Source organism: Dromaius novaehollandiae, chromosome 2 (assembly GCF_036370855.1).
Source record: "Dromaius novaehollandiae isolate bDroNov1 chromosome 2, bDroNov1.hap1, whole genome shotgun sequence".
In the NCBI taxonomy this organism is placed as follows: Eukaryota; Metazoa; Chordata; class Aves; order Casuariiformes; family Dromaiidae; genus Dromaius; species Dromaius novaehollandiae.
Window position 1 is genome coordinate 154,553,384 of NC_088099.1, and position 15,591 is coordinate 154,568,974.

Consider the following 15,591-nt stretch of genomic DNA (forward strand, 5'->3'; position numbering starts at 1 on the left):
CAGCATTTTAATTTTCTCTCCTAGATTCAAATAGCTAACGGATCTGAGGATGATTCATAAATGCAGACGTGTCTAGGCAATAAAAATCATTGCATATAAAATGTATATAACTGTAAAATTTAACTTTCAGCATTAAAAAAACAATGTCTAAATGCAGAGCAGAAGCTGACGTTAACCCTTTTATTGCATCGAGGGCTTTTTAAGAGGTTTGTTAAATGGACACATTTTATATTCATTTTGGTAAACGTGCCAAGGAAAAAAGCGTATTATGATCCACAGGAATAAAATCTATTGGAAACTCCATATTCACCTCCGATCTTTTTCTCAGAGCAGATGATAAGGACAGGCAGGCAGTTTGGCGTTTAGAACTTGTACTTGTTTTGAAGCTTCTGGGTTTTTCTTGAAGATCTCTGGGCTTTTGCAGATGTCTGATAAAACTGCTTTATATTGCAGTACTTGGACTGCACCTTGGACTTACCCCTGACAGCCTGCCTTCCTTGGGAGCGGTGATATTCCCCGGCAGAACAGTGCCCGCAACAGGGGAGTTTTCAGTGCGTGGAGCAGGACACAAAAATACACTTTACGGGGTTAGAGCAAGCTGCCGAGGTGCCCTCAGGACAGTCCTTCAGCCTGCCCTCGCATGCTCCGTGAACCCCCTCTCTGCTCTGGCCCTGGGGGAAGGCAGATGGGGGGAGTGTTATGCTGAAAATCTTGTTATGGGAAAAAAACCCCAACAAATGTTATATATAACATTATATGTAACAGCAACAATTTATTGCCAAGTGAAATCTTAAAAGTCAAATCCAAAAATCATCATTAGTCCAGACCTAATCATTACAAGAAAAAAAAAGAAATAAATGAATACTTCTATACAGGAAAAGGCTCAGTAATAATAGCAATACTGTCAATGTTGCTATAAACACCCTTCCTAGTTCCTACCCTTCCCCTGGCTCACCCTTGCACTGGCTCTCTGGGTCCTCGAGTCGGTGGCTTCGGTCTGGTGAGGAGAGGGGTACAGCAATGTGAGCTTCTCGCCCGGAGGAGTACGATGTTGATGGGTTCTTGTTCTTCATGCTAGCATCCCCTGGATGTCATTTTTATATGTTTGCTAACACACTTACACCTTGCTCTTTTTTAATTGGTCTGTGAGTCCATGCGGCATCCAAGTTTACTACATATGGTGCATTTTACATGTTAGTTACTTGTTCTTTGTTTTCTTTGTTTACTCCTAAAATGGTTTTTATCCAGCTCCAGGTCTGCATTTCTTTACCTGATCATTGGTGAGTTGTTTGTAGCCAGTGCCCCAGCTCAGCTCAGCTCAGCTCAGCTCAGCTCAGCTCAGCTCAGCTCATCCCGTGCCTGTATCCTCTCCACCGCGTCCTCTGTCTCCACTTCTCAAGGCCTCTGCTATGGTACCAGGCCAGTATTTCTCTACACTGCATGGCTATGTTAGAGTCATAAATATCTTATTCTACACAGGGTAACTGTTTGTTACTTCTATCTGTATAAAACTATGGTTGTACCATACAAAGAGAAGCAAAGTAAAACAAATTAGCCATAGCCACCAGGTCAGAAGAAAACTAAGTAAACCCAGGTTTTCTTTGTTTTTTTGAGAAAGCAAAGCTCCAGGCCAGTCAAGACAAGTTTGGACAGGGCAAACCTGACAAGCCTCTGTTCTGAGGCCTTGCAAACTCAGTACAAACCCTGTGGCTTGTTGCTAGCAATGGCAATACGGCATTGCTGGGCTACAAGAGACCATGCTGCAGAACTCTTGCTCATTACTTCCTATCCGCAAGACTTCTGTCCCTGCTGGTTTTGCCTGGCCCCTCTGCCTGTCTGTGTGCAGGAGCTGAAGGAAGCAGAGAAGCCAAATTAATTCACATTCTGCAACCACTGCACTTGTATACTTCCTCTTTAAATGAATGTGAGTTTTATCTTGGTTTGGCAATAGTAGGCCAAACCTCGGTTTTGATGGGAGTAGCTAGCAAGCAATTTGCTTAAATGGGTACATATTCAAGGCCCAATTTGTCTCTGACTGATGACAATAGCAATCTGCCATTTGCTTCAAAGACAGCTAGATGAGTATTACTCAGTGACAGTAATATTGCATCTCCTCCTGTATGCTGCAATTAAAATAGTAGAAGTATTGCACAGATCTCTGTGATTGCTTCAGTGTGTAATGCATCTTTTTTCTTTGTAAAAGATTTCACCTTAAAGTAAATTTGAAGGCATATCAGTGTATCTTCCATAATCATCATCAGCATCATCATCATCTTGTTTTGGTCCTTACTTCATGTGAAAAACAGCATCGAAGACAAAAGCAGAGAAAACATGTTCCAGTATATCTTTAAAAAGTGTTTTCAGTACCTTTTAGAGTCCAGATGGGTGAAATCCTAGAATGTCAGGCTCTTTGCAAGTTCAGACACCATGATAATAAAAGTGAGGAAGTTTGGGTGGCAAAATTAATGGGAAACAGAAATTCCAATATTATAGTCAGTATGGTTGAACATGTATGTGTCTTTAGTTGAGGGTAGGATTGGTATAAGACTCCTTTTTTAGTCAAGAATTAAAATATGGCAGAGGATAACAGACTACTGGATTTTTATTAGGCTATTTGAAATAATGCATTCATCTTAGGCTAAGTTTTTAGTGGGACAGCTTTAACATGTTTTGATGTCAACACTGCAGACTATGGTCTCAACACAGTGTGGTTGGTTAAATTCAGGATTAGGGCATTTGGGTGAGATGGTACTGCCTTTTTCTACCCACATATGACATTTTCTGTAGATAGGCGAAGCTCTTAATGAATAGATCTGACAACTTTAAAACTACTATATAGAACTTTGCTAAACACTGTAGTGTTTACACATCTTTAATACTGCTACTTCTTAAATACTGCATTTGTATTAATAAAGGATGCTACGTAAAGAAGATTTTCTTTGCAAAATTAAAAATTATATGTTCTAAGCATGGGGGGTGGGCTCATCCTCAGCTCTGTGCACATTGTAAGTAGCTGCATTTAATGATCAGTGATTTTTGCTGTCATCTACTTTATTACATTTCTTGAAAGCAATCTAATTAGCCTGTAAAACAAACATGGATTACTCTCTTATTTTCATTGCTAGTTTTGCTCTCTGCATGAGTGATAATGCCATGGTTTTCAGGATAATTAGTCTTGCACACACAGTATCAAAGTAGTCTAGAAGTAATTAGCAACAAGTGCCTGAGCTTTCAGAATGTAATAACTAGATATTTGTAACACTTTTTTTTTACTGTCCTGGTTTATACATTTGTCAGTTAACCCTACCGCTCGCTCTCTTTATTTCAGAACGCAAACATCAGTTCCCTTCTTTTAGAAATTCGTTCAAAATGGAAAGCGGGGAAACACTGTGATGTGGCTCCCATGATGACCGCGGTACTGTTTCATCTCTAGCTCTTTCAGAGCTGCTGGGCCGCCAAGTCACCCTCTTCCCGCTAAGTCACCCTCACCACTCTGAGACCCTCTCTTTACAGCTGCTCTGAACCGATTTCAGCCCTGCCAGTTCTGCCTTGCAGGAGCTGTGACGACTGCCACACACCCAGCGACCATCCTCTGTCTGAACAAGGTATTGTTAATTCTTAAGAGTGGGAACTTTCTGCAGCATCTGTGCTTGCCGGCTAACTAGAATTTACTGTCCCCTTGATGAAAGCTAGTTTCCGTCTGAACAGCTTCTTGAACAGCCTCTGGCTCAGACTTAAGAACTGCTTAGGGTGTCTCAACTCTCTCTGGCCTCCGCTGGCCGTCACGCCGCCACAGCCCTGCCAGCAGAGACATCTAGCGGGGACAGCTCTGACAAGGGTTGCTTCCAGCCTAGCGCAAAACCTTCCCAAATGACACAAGTTTAATGAACCGCAGTCTTCTCTGAAAGCACAGTTGTGCCCAGATCAGGGGTTTTGCTGGCATTGCTAGGTGTGATTTTTCCACACTTGTAGCCAACATAGCTATGTTCGTAAAACGTAGTAGACAGCTGGCCAGCATCCTTCAAATCCTTGTTCACAGCCTTGGCAAAACAAGCCTTTAAATCTGTTAGAGCCAAGACAACTATACTGTCCCCAGTTAATAGTCCGGTCTTTGTTCTCTCAGTGACCCGGTGCTGCTCATGTGGGGTTCGCTTATCTCCCCAGTCACTGCTCCCTGTCCCACTTGAATAATTTCATGGGGCATATATCTACACTACTGGATGTCTACATGCGTCCTGTGCTTTTGAAAAGCAAATCAAATACTTTGCACTTACTTCTTCTAGCATGTGAAAAGCCTTGGTTGCCTTTGTCCACAGTGCATACTTATATTTGTTTGCAGCACTGGATTTACTTGCAGTATACCCCCGATTTCCTTGCCCTGTATGTAGAATGGGTGCTGAAGTACTGGGTTCCCGGTCTCGTCCTGACAATCCCTGTGCAGAAATTATGTTAGCATATGACTTGTTTTTGCCCAGGATGATGCTTAATTTTGTCCATGGTATAGTACCTGAATATATTAGAGCACATTTTCCTGTCTGCATTTGGTGTGTTTATGATGTGTTGCCATTCTCTAGAGAGAAAAAGACACTAAAAGAAATTTGGAGTGTTGCTGAGATATGCATAGGTGTTGGATGCGGAGGCAGAAAAGAAACACAGAGACAGATATGAAAGTAATGGATACTATGACTAGAACCTTATTTTCATGCTTAACATTGGCATTTCTGGAAAAGTACTAACACAATATAGTGGGTTCAAATCCTTTTGCAGACATGAGATAAAGAGCAGCAGCTCCAGAGCTTTTGCATGAAAAAATTAGATAGTGCATGAAAAAATTAGATAGAGATGAATGAAAGACATTTGCCCTAACCACCTCTACTGCCCCAGGACTACCTCCCAGTGGTACTTCTCTTGGCAGTCCCTCACTCATTTGGACAGGACATCTTATCACACATTACAAAGACAAGCTCAGCCAACAAGGGAGCTGCACAGATAATTCACCAACACTTTCAGCACTTACAGAAATTTGGTGATCACAGTAGAAGCAAAATGGTCAGCTTCTCAAATCTGTTTGAATGCAGGTTTCAAAAGTGGCATGCTCAGTGATGATGTGGCTCAGTGCAGTCTGCTGAAATCCTCTAAAGATATACACCAGTGTTTTCACATGAAGTGAATAACAAACAATGATAAAATCCCTTAACCAGCTTACATAACTGGAAGATATCCATAAAAGCACTACAGGCCCAGGATGAAAGAAAGCAACGGAAATAGCAGGGCCCACATAATGTCAGTCCTATTTTCAAGAACAGCTGCTAAAGCATGTTGGTCATGAACAGTGAAACTTCACAGACATTTTCACATTGATATTTAACAAGGTTTTCAGTGCTAATTTTGTTCAGTTCTATAAGCTCCTGGTGTGAGGGAACAGGTAATTCACAAGCAGTATATTGAACCTCATTAATCTGATGTTGTAAGTTGAGAGGCTTGATTTATTCACTATATAAAAGAACAACATAGGTGCAACTCTCTGCTTTCAGATTGGGAATGTGAGAACATGTGTTGGTTGCTTGCTGTTTTTTAATACTTAAATGAAGCCTTTTGGCAAAGCCACAGCAGCTTCTCTGTTTTTTTCTTTCTGCTTTTCACAGTTAAGTAATCAGCAATGTGTGTTTAACAAAAACACAGAGCTTTATTAGGCTTAGACACATGTGCAAAAGACAGCTTGAAGAACAATGCTTTCAAGGCATGCTAATCATCAGCAAGAAGTAAACATGTTATTGGCACAACAACCAAGAGCAGACAAGGCCTTCAGGAGATGTGCAGGCTGTGAGACACGCTGCAGTGTGGCTCCACATAAGAGATAGCAGGCAGCCTCCAAGGGAGTTGCTACATCTATTTGTCACAGCTCAGCGCCACTCTTGGTCAGTGGGGCCAAATGATAAAGCTCTTGGACATCTCGTTCTCAAGATGGCTTGTTTAGGGCAAGCCAGATGATCTCTGCCCTGTGCTCCGGCACGTGGTACCAGCAGCTCAACTGTGCCCAGACTTCCCATGTCACAGCATGGGCTCTGGCTGTAGCCACCACAGACGACAAGGTCCAAACTGCGCAGCTTGTCAAGAGCTGCCTGACACCACTCCACCTTGGAAGTCACTGCTCTTCCACAGCTGCTGATGTATCTTCAACGTCGGAAAGCTCTGTTACTCAGTTCAGACCTAGGTTAGAAGAAAACAGAAAAACACAAATTTTAGTTGGGAGTTTTGACTAAACCCACGGGGAGCAAATATGCAAGCAGCTATTCCAGCAGACTTGAGGGGGTCAGCATCTTCTGAAAAGGGTGTGGGGGGGGAGTGACAGGCAGCCAGGGTGGTGGGAACAGGATGGGAGCCTGGGAATAGTGCCCTCTTCACACTAAACAATGTGTCTACGCTTGCTATAACTCTGAGTTAAACAGCTCTTAGCTAAAAAAGGAAAGGTATCTTCATTTACCGCTTAGTTATTGCATACATTTATGTTTGGGCTATGACAACACCTTGAGGAATAAGGACAAAACTAAATATTCTTCAATCAAAGAATATGCTTGGGTTTTTTTTCCTGTATTTGAAAAAGTTTTTGAATTATATGCTAGTCTAAGTTGCTCCATTATGGTAAACGGATGTCAAATTTTCCTGTAAAAAAACATTTATTATAAGTACATTTTAGGAGTAGGTAGCTGTTGTCCTTGATGTGTGTATAGCACTGACCTCATTTAGGCTGACGATCTGTGAGTGGAGCTATATGCAATTAAACCATGAAGCACTCCCCCAGGATAAGGAATCTGCAGTGGAGCACTTCAGCTCTCCATGTGCAAAATCTACCCCATCAGCACTGAAGCTGCATGTGGTAAGGTTTGCTTGTGTGAGCCAGTGCTGCAGGACTGGACCACTGGGCTTTTTCCACTTATCATGAACATATGGATATACCGAATATAATTTCAACTCCATCTGTCAGTCTGCTAGAAATGTTTTCATACTGTGGCATATGATGCATAGAGTGAATAACGACTTTTTGCCCTCCGCGTTTAGTTAAAAAAGAAAACCAAAAACTGACACAAATCCACATTTACATGATATCCAATGTACAATGCCATTTTTCAGCTGTACCAATTCTGCATTTTTTCTCCTTCCATTTAGCTTTAAATGTGAAAAACTGACCGACTCTCTGGTTCAATAGGATCTTTATTGCTAGAAGGCAGGATGTGACAGTACTGAGATATGGCTACTCCAAAACACTGCAAATCTACTGGCATAAGTTAGCAGCAGAGGGAAAATCACTTTGTTGTCAGCCAGAGAGTGTAAAGGACAGTTCGGCACAGTGAATAGGAACTATTAAGAATTCAGCAACAGTTTTGAAGCTAGGAACCCTTGTATGTCATGACCCAGAGGGCAGTAGGAAGTATTTGGTACTTACCTTACCCCACACTTATCTGTCTTACATCACACTGCAAATCCATTCAGATTCAGCAGAAAATTACTTTGAAATTAAAGCATGAGTGAAGAAAAGTTGCACATCAGTATAAATAAGAAACAAGTGACAGCAACACCTTAAGGCTCTCGGTTATTAAGGCAGATTTCAGCAAATGTCTTGGAAGGATCTAGCTGTTTGTCTAGCCTTTCTAAGACAGGTTATTCAAGGGCACATGCAGTCGTCATCAGAACTGGGCTCTGCACCGCACTGCTCTGGATCAAAGCCCTTTTATCGACCCTCAGTAAAGTTGTGCCTCCTCATGTCAACTTTTACGTGTTTTCCACTCCCAAACAAGAATGCTTTCATCAGAAATTAGGAGAAAACTGTAATATTATTCTATTACATCACTATATATAGCATTGTGGTTATATCAGGCTCCAAAGGAAAAAATCTTTCAAGAACATTTTCTAGTGTAAGTCGAAACCTGTTGACTTTCTTGCTGGCAAATTACATTTGTTTGTGGCTTTTTATTCCTGGCATGTGTTTTTGGAGCTGGATCTTCAAATCTGGCAGAGCCAAACAGCTGCAGTCTGTGGTGGCCATTTTGTAAGAGCTTGCTGCTTTTCTCTCTTTCCGTGGACAAATACCCAAACTGTGTCTTTTTTTCCTTGTTGCTGACATAATGGTGTATCCTCCCAAGAATAATAAAAGCTGACTGGAAACACAATAGTTGGCCTTTTGTCTAAATATTTTGTAAATACCACATGAGTATTTTAGGATTAACGACCTATTTGCATTTGCCAGTTGGACACATTGTCTGGTTCTTTGTCTTTTCACTTTCTTTTGCTTCTGTGTTTATCGGTGTCAATGTTCCTTAGATACAAAGAAATATTACCAATCTGATAACTGATAGATCTGTTATTACTGTTATTCCAGGTCGACCCAGCTAGTTAAGGTGGCCAGTGGATTCCATTCATTCCATGAACTATGAACCTGTATTTAAGCCATTAAAATAAAATTCTTACCTATCTTTTAAGAACGTTGTATTTTTTTAAAGCAATGCATGCTAATAAATTAGCAATCAACAGTTCAGAAAAATTATTATTCTGTCCAATCTAAGCAGCAAATTTTAAAGTCTTAGCCAAGCATAGCACAAACAACATGGTTTCATGGACTTCTAAGGAGAAAGGATGGGTGAAAAGGCAGGGATGTAGAAGGAAACAGCTCCTTTGCAAGGATTAACGGAAACATAACTTGTTCAATAACTGCATGCAGTTTTACGCTGCAACCAGAATCACACTTTTGGAAGATAAAGGGCTATTCAGAGAATCATTTAAGAGTTCCTAGATTCCAAAATAATGCTTACAAATTAAGAGGATGAAATGCTTGCTAGATACTGAAGTCATTTGATCACAAGAAGTAAAAATTGAAGGCAAAGGCAATGAGAAAAGAGACAGCTTAGGAAAAAATACTGGCAGAAATGATAAAACAAACCATTTAGGAAACTTTGCCCAACAGAGTGACAATCTAGTTCATCATCGTTATTCAGGCAAAAACAGCTTATGCAACAAGGCTGTTAGAAGTGAACAACAGACTAACTGGAAAATAAGATCATGGAAAATTTAATATAGTTTGGAAAAGTAAGGGAGACCTTAACAACTGTGAAGGCAGAGTCACACAGAGAGCTTTTTCTATACTAAGAACTGTTGAAGTTCTGAGCTTTGAATATGTGCTGGGAGCTAAGAATAGGCAAACATTTTCTTCAACATTTATCTTTTTCCTTTTTGATGATTTTTGATGTGCCAAGAAGGGTGAATGTGATATTTCTTTTTTCTTTTAAGAGGAACAGAAAAGGACTGCCCATATGCGCTTACCTATCAATCACTTAAGAGCAAGAAATACACAAATCTAACACATTTTTGGGGAATATCTTGGTATACCTACAGGTGCAGAGCTCCAAACATATGTAAACGCTAGCTTGTGTATATTGATGTGGAATCTTTCAATAAATGCAAATGTGGCACTCCAGAGGATTGTGCATGCCAATTTTTGGATGTCACAGCTGCCTGCAGTTAAATAATTGCACATTGAAATAAATACGTTAGTGTCTGCATATATTTGGAGCACCACACCTGAATACAACACAAGGCAGCCAAATATGTCCACTAAGTATGAAAGGTTGCTTGATGAAAACAGATGTCCCACTGTTTGGCTCCAGACGTCTGGGTACATTATGCAACGGGGTTGTGTGTGTGATTTTTGACTGTGAACTTTATCACTATAGAGAGGTCAGGTGTTGGCATTCTTGGCACGAGTGGGAGAATGGTGGCATGAGGTGGGCCGCCACGCTGGCTGCCAGGTACAGGTTTCAGACCAGAGCTTCAGCTGGGGTACAGCTCCATGAAAAGCAATGGAGCCTGGAGGTCTGTGCTGGCTGAGGATCCTGTCCACACAATCCTCTCTGGTAAGTGTTCCCGAGTAGGTGAATTATTTTCAACACATTATTTGCAAAAAATACAAAGCAAAGTGATGCATTTAATTTCTACAGAAAAAAATCTTTGGTTTAGATTAAAAAAAAATGGAGAAAGCACTAGAAGAAAACTAGTGATGATCTTTCGTTCAATAGTTCTCTAGATCAGCACTCACAAAGGATACGAGCAACCAGCAGAACTTAAACTCCCAGCTTCTACACCCCAGCAGAGTGCCTTGACAGGAGCAGGGAAGAAGAGTCAGGCCAGCTGGAAACAAATGTGTCTGAACCTGCCATTCCTTGTCTATCACCACTATCTAGGAAGAGGGACCACATGGTGCCAGGTGACAGACAAGGGCAGTTCTGGGTGAAGCTTAGTCTGGAAAATGCACATAATTCACAAAATACCTGAAACTGGTTCTTTCTCTTGCTAAAACCTCCCCATCACTAAACACTGTAACCGATAAGTCCCATGCTTGCATTTCCATAATGCAAAACTGAAACTCAAAGAACGCCACGAATGATAATTTCAGGCATTGATTTGCCACAACCAAACTTAGAATCATCAAATCATTCAGGCTGGAAGGGACCTTGGGAGGTCTCTAGCCCAACCTCCTGCTCAAAGCAGTGTCAGCACTGAATCCAGATCCGGTTGCTCAGGACTTTGTCCAGCTGGGTCTTCAAAATCTCCAGAGAAGGAGATAGCTCCTCTCCCTGGGTAAATTGTTCCAGTGCTGACTGTCCTCATGAGGAAATTTTTTTCCTTATGTCAGGTCAAAATCTCCTGCATTTCAATGTATGACCATTGTCCCTCTTCCTCCTGGCAGGCACCTCTGTAAAGAGACTCTTTCTTCTCAGTAACCTTAAGTAGTGGAAGGCTGCTATTAGGTTCCCCCTAAGCCTTCCCCTCTATCTTGTTTCTTCATTCTTAACACTTGTGGAGCTGAGAATTACACTACAGAATAGCATTTTCAAAGCCATTCTTTCAACTTTCAGAATGTGAACAAGCTCTGTAGACAGGTAGGATCTTTCCTTTTTTCCTCACTGTTAGGAATTAGAGTAATTACATAATATGGCTGGAGCTCAGTGAAATGTAATACCCTACTCTGCAACAAAAAAAGCTTCACACAGCTAGTTCTTGCAAGAGAGATTCCCACCAAGTTAGTACCATCAGATCCCACACCAGCACAAAATCAGAGGGCATTGGAGAGCCCTTGAGATTTTCCTGCGTATGCATGCACAAAACTGTACTAAATCTGCTTCATATGGGCTGATCCAAGACCACGTGGTAATGAATTTGCACTGAACAGAATGATATCAGGGATAGATGGTATTGGACTGATCTACTGAAATATGCTGGTATGAAGAAAATCACTCCAAACCTTTTTTAAATTTATGGAAAGAATTTACATCAGCAATTCCAGTAAGTGCCTGCTGAGAATATGGTTTAGGTAGCCACACAATAAGAAGACAGAATAGTCCTTCTTGGAGGGCTACATGGGAATGGGAAGAACCAGAAATGGAAGATAATACGAGAAAAAGAAAAAAGAACACAAAGAAATATAACATAGATACTCGGTAGACACACATAAAGCTTAGAGACATTTGTTTGTATTACTTCTCATTTTACTTGATCATTAACATAACTTATATAATTTTAGCTCTGGATATTTTCTTTCATTGTGCATCATAATAGTGTGGAATGATTTAAAAAGAAAATACTTCCAAGAGTTATCATGACTTTTTCAGTACATTAATACTGAGATGTCTGTTGTACTAGGCATGAATGCAGAAGAAAAAAGTCCCTGTCTCAAAGACATTACAAACTAGTGGCACTAACGTACAGATAACTTAAACCCAGACAGAATCACCTGTGGAATGAAGCCCTAAACAGATAAAAACAATAGGGGATGGATAGAAAGACATTTGATTCTCCTACAGAAGCCCAGGACAAAGCTGTGAAAATCACTGCTGATTTCCTGTATGCGTTTTGACAAAATGTGCAATTTTGCAAAGGCAAGTATTTTGTTCTGACCAGCAGCAGGGAATCTCACAGGGTGAAGAGAACCATTTGTCACACATAAATTGTGAGATATGTTTGCATATAAACTTTTAATTAAAATTGTTGCTCTTACCCTACTGCTGGTGGAAGCTGTAAGGGTGACATATTAGCTCTCCTGCAACCCAAATAGTATGGGTGCTAACTGTTAGAGATTATTAAACAGCATTAAATCTGGAAGAAACCTGGTTTATGATCCTACACAGGGATCCATGTAAATGATCCCATTTTTTTTAACACAGATAACACACTTCTCAGAAGTACCACGCTTATGAAGCCATTAAGGCTTACAGTTACCCATATACTTATGTATAGATTGGGGCTCTAAATTACAGTGATAATATTAGCACAGGCCCTTATTGGCTCTACAGCGAGCTTTGTGCTGGCAGGTGCCTCCTCATATGATTTCAGTGAGGCGGGGCAGGGGAAGGGAATCTCACCACAAGAGAGGAGCCAGGGCTTGCCCCTCTGTGGCCTCATGCTGCCTTTTGGATCTCAAGGGGCTCGCCAAACTAAGCATTCGCCAGGAGTAGGGTGGCCAAAGGAGGCAAATACATCTAAACTGTGCCATCTGCTATTGCTGGAAGCCTCAGAGGGTGGAAGAAGCACACGAAGATGCTCAGTGGAGGTGAAATGGGGTGAAATGGGTCAGAGTGGAGATGGTCAGATGACACTGGTAGAAGCAACAAATGTGTTGAAGAGGGAGCTCAGGGTGCAGCAGGCAAGTGTTGAGATGCTATGGTTCAAAAGCAGCTCTTTTGAGCTGCTTCCCCAGCATTTCTGAATTATCATTGCACTATTTGGGTTACTATTCCATACGTTTGTACAAGTAGACAGACTGGGAGCCAAAGAGGCAAGTGGTCTTGTCAGAGGTTACGTAACAAATCAGCACAGGAGATAGGAAGAGACTTACTCTTGAGCGGAACTTTATTGATTTTTTTTAACTGCTGGGCACGTTTGACTGCTGAAAGATTCCTAGGGTTCAAATGAGATACAAGAATGAATAATTCACAGCAGACCTCAAGGATGAAAAATTTTTGGCTATGCCTCTTACCTCTCTTGTCATTTCTTTCCTCAGTTATTTTAATGGAAGATGGTGATATGTGATACACAGATAAAAAAACTAATGGGATTTTTTCTTCAGTAGTGGAATCATGGACTGTGAAGGAGCTCAGAAAAATAACTCATGATCATACACTAAAATACAAAGGATGTCAATGCAGTGCCTAAACATGGGCATCCCATCCTACTGGAGTGTCCTACTTGGTCTCCAGCTGCCACTCCAGAAGGAAGCAGATCTCCCATTGTTCCCCTATCATATCTTGTAGCCTCAAGTGGAAGTTTTTATTTCCACTGGGCTCTCTGGTATAGCATTAGACATCTGGATCAGTTGGAACAGTCTGGTGTAACAATGTGGGTTTTGCTTAGCTGTCAGATTTTGAAAGAATAGCAAATGACTAGATTTGTGTTTGGCCTTTGCAATGTGAGAAGTCAGTTCTGCTAGATGTCCAGCATCTTCCACTTCTGTTGAAGTTAACAGGGATAGAGGTACCTCCAGAGCCAACAATCCTTGGTCCTTTATCATCTCAGAAAAATCTGTTTATGCAAATAAATCTTAATTCAAAAAGTGGTTCTCTGCTTTAGTGCAGGCTATTTCAAGTCCATAAACAGCTGGGTTTGGTATTGCTGTGTAGTTTGTTCTCCTTTTTATTTATGTCTACACCTTCTGTGCTTTGGGATTTGTTTATGTGAACTCTCTGGACTGCACTGTGAGAAATTTCCTAAGTTGTCCTGAAGTTTCATGAACAATACTGTGTGCAAAACTCAAATTACTAGAAAAGACACTTTCTTTTTTTCATTAATCTATCATGTTTGTGAGTAAGGCCTATCTTGGAAATGTATTGGTGCAGCTGGTCTGCTTGGGAAAAAGAAAAGACCCAAGTATTGGAATGAGTTAGTGATGATATCATCTTGAGAAAAGATGCTTTATTTCTCCAGAAACTATTAATCTCTGTTTTAACTTAATCTCTTTCTCAGAGGCCTGATATATTTGGTGAGCTTTATCTCTGGAGGAACTGAGAATGGAAATTGGAAATCTTCCTCTTTTCTCTTGGGTTTGAATTATGCCTAAAGAATTATGCATAAACTGAAAATGGTTAGATAGCTGCAGCAGTTCAGTGATCAAAGCTAATAATTAGGGGTCCTCCTCTGACCCTCTAGAGGACAAAAATCACACCACAGAAATCAATGGTACTTTTGGGAGGCCAAAAGCTGAGAAAGCCTTCTCAGTCACGTTGCCAGGAGAATTCTTTAGCCAAAGAGAAGCAACTTTGGCCTAGTAAATTGGCACTGAAGTTGTGCTGTGGATGAGCATTTTTGCTGCCTCTGATAGGTCCTAAATACTGTTATTAAAAAGGCAGTTCTCAAAAAATAAGTTCTGCAGAATAGGACAGGATTTCTAAAACCTTGGAATCTCCAGAAGTCAGCGGGAACATTTGATTTCATCTGAATTTGGATCAGCACCTCACTGCGTTGTGATTACGCTCTTAAAAACCTAGCTTCTGCACTTCAGGAGTTACAGGGTATGACTCTGGAAGAGGACAGGATCAGAAAGCTGACAGGAGTCATCTTGATAACAGCTGTCAGCCTTCCTGGTGCTTTCCTGTACACAGTACCTGGAAGCCCCCAGAAGACCTGGTCCATGTTTGGGGTCTCCCCCCACCTGCAGCTGAGCACCACTCCATCCTGCTGGGATATATTACCATAAAGAGCTTCTTCAGCTCCTGCTACCAGAAAGGAGGAAATATGTCATAAACTTCCTGTTCATTCTATGGCACAGAAGGTCATTCACTTCTGCTGATGAGAATGTAGTTTGTACTTAATTATGTCATGATCCCAGTCTTTAATTAACTTAGATTATTTCATGTATTGAAGGTGTTCTGAAAATGGAAAATTACAATAGGTCATACTCACAGTGAAATGCCTTTTGCCATGAACTGAATATCACCTAGTAAGAAATACAAATACCATTATTTCTGAACACTCACTGATTGTGTAAACTGCGTACTTTGAAGTTTTTGCTTCCATCATGTGTATTTAGGGATGGACATCAGTACCCTGTGGAAATCTATTGATCCTTATAGGAAACACTCTGTTGTATTAGCTGGTTATTGAAAATGCATGTGGGCTTGAATTTCTTCTTCTAGGTTGTTTCTATACAAAGTATCTATCATTATATGACTAAAAATATAAGAAAGTTAAAATTGGCCATTTTTAGACTTTTGGAAGCATTATGGTTTAGAGTGAAAACATTATGCAGTGGAATGAGACTGCTAATTTGAGATGTACAAAATCATAACTGACATGTTATTGGCAACATGTACATATAAATATGTAGGGGCAGACAGCAAGGGATTGGACAAGATAGAGTTAAGGAGCCGAAAGCCTTGGGAGGAATAAATAGCAGTAGGTAGATAAGGTAGTAGCCGCATGGGATGAGAAGGAGTGATGATGGGAACTTGACCTTTGGGAAAGTACCGATCCGGGCTAGAGCTTATATAAAGGGCTTGCTTGCTTGAATAAAGTTGATTCTGATCCAGCACATCAGAGTCCGTGAATCAG